The following is a 2,500-nucleotide window of genomic DNA, read 5'->3' on the forward strand; positions in this document are numbered from 1 at the left end:
CTCACACTTAGAAAAATTTCTGGAGCTCAGGTTTTTCAGCGGGGCATCAGCCAACCCAATCCGCTCATGTGTCACTATCCTCGGATAGGCATGTTGGAAAACACCGTTGATGTGTGTGGTGCTCACACTTAGAAAAATTTCTGGAGCTCAGGCTTTCAGCGAGGCAATACAAACCCATATCCGCCCTCGTGAGCCTATCCTCGGATAGGCTCGAGGGAAAACACCGTTGATGTGTGTGGTGCTCACACTTAGAAAAATTTTCAGAGAAAAATCTCTGGAGCTCGTGATTTTCAGGCGAGCATTACAAACCCATATCCGCTCATGTGAGCCTATCCTCGGATAGGCTCGAGGAAAAACCCCGCTGATTTTTATGGTGCTCGCATGATTTGGGTCTACCAGGGCATTCACGTGGGTCTACCCCATGCTCGAAACTGGGTCTACCCCATAATATAACTTGGGTCTACCAGGAGAGCGAATTTGGGTCTACCAAATGTAAGGGGATATAACTCACCTACTCATGCAAAATCCGGTGGTCTGCAGAAACCCTTCGGCAAGATTATAGGGAGAGAAAAATTTTGAATGTGAGCTCCAGGCTGCGAACCGACCCTCCGCTCTCCCGGGGTCCAGGTAGATCACCCTATGTTCGGACAACGTTGCAAGGTGTTGGGGTGTCCGAGGGTGGTCCTCCTGATTTTAACGAATTTTTTCTAAGTGTGAAGGGACTTAGAAAATTTTCGACAAGTGAGAGTGGCGAACTCACTAAGGCGGTCGTAACCGTCTACACCAGTCCGACGATGGTGTGCTATTCAGGGATAACTGATAACACGGGGTGGGTCCTGACCCGGAACAGGCACTCGGACTTAGAAAAATTTTGACAAGTGAGAGTGGCGAACTCACTAAGGCGGTCGTAACCGTCTACACCAGTCCGACGATGGTGTGCTATTCAGGGATAACTGATAACACGGGGTGGGTCCTGACCCGGAACAGGCACACGGACTTAGAAAAATTTTGACAAGTGAGAATGGCGAACTCACTAAGGCGGTCGTAACCGTCTACACCAATCCGACAATGGTGTGCTATTCAGGGATAAATGATAACACGGGGGTGGGTCCTGACCCGGAACAGGCACACGGACTTAGAAAAATTTTGACAAGTGAGAGTGGTGAACTCACTAAGGCGGTCGTAACCGTCTACACCAATCCGACAATGGTGTGCTATTCAGGGATAAATGATAACACGGGGTGGGTCCTGACCCGGAACAGGCACACGGACTTAGAAAAATTTTGACAAGTGAGAGTGGCGAACTCACTAAGGCGGTCGTAACCGTCTACACCAATCCGACAATGGTGTGTTATTCAGGGATAAATGATAACACGGGGTGGGTCCTGACCCGGAACAGGCACACGGACTTAGAAAAATTTTGACAAGTGAGAGTGGTTAACTCACTAAGGCGGTCGTAACCGTCTACACCAATCCGACAATGGTGTGTTATTCAGGGATAAATGATAACACGGGGTGGGTCCTGACCCGGAACAGGCACACGGACTTAGAAAAATTTTGACAAGTGAGAGTGGCGAACTCACTAAGGCGGTCGTAACCGTCTACACCAATCCGACAATGGTGTGCTATTCAGGGATAAATGATAACACGGGGTGGGTCCTGACCCGGAACAGGCACACGGACTTAGAAAAATTTTGACAAGTGAGAGTGGCGAACTCACTAAGGCGGTCGTAACCGTCTACACCAATCCGACAATGGTGTGCTATTCAGGGATAAATGATAACACGGGGTGGGTCCTGACCCGGAACAGGCACACGGACTTAGAAAAATTTTGACAAGTGAGAGTGGCGAACTCACTAAGGCGGTCGTAACCGTCTACACCAATCCGACAATGGTGTGTTATTCAGGGATAAATGATAACACGGGGTGGGTCCTGACCCGGAACAGGCACACGGACTTGGACATGGAACTGAGCTGGGAACTAAGCTGGGAACTGGCGAATCATAAACGAAATTTGGTGGAGTCTGACATGGAACGGAGCTTGGGAACTGGCGAAATCGAACGAGGTGGGACCTGACCTAGCAACAGGCACAAGGACTTGGACATGGAACTGAGCTGGGAACTAAGCTGGGAACTGGCGGAATCATAAACGAAATTTGGTGGAGTCTGACATGGAACGGAGCTTGGGAACTGGCGAAATCGAACGAGGTGGGACCTGACCTAGCAACAGGCACAAGGACTTGGACATGGAACTGAGCTGGGAACTAAGCTGGGAACTGGCGGAATCATAAACGAAATTTGGTGGAGTCTGACATGGAACGGAGCTTGGGAACTGGCGAAATCGAACGAGGTGGGACCTGACCTAGCAACAGGCACAAGGACTTGGACATGGAACTGAGCTGGGAACTAAGCTGGGAACTGGCGGAATCGAACTTTGATGGGTCGGGGAAATAACATATTTCGAACCCCACCCATCTCCCCATTACCCTTTCCCCACTGA

Source organism: Stigmatopora argus, unplaced genomic scaffold, assembly GCF_051989625.1.
Source record: "Stigmatopora argus isolate UIUO_Sarg unplaced genomic scaffold, RoL_Sarg_1.0 HiC_scaffold_132, whole genome shotgun sequence".
NCBI lineage: Eukaryota > Metazoa > Chordata > Actinopteri > Syngnathiformes > Syngnathidae > Stigmatopora > Stigmatopora argus.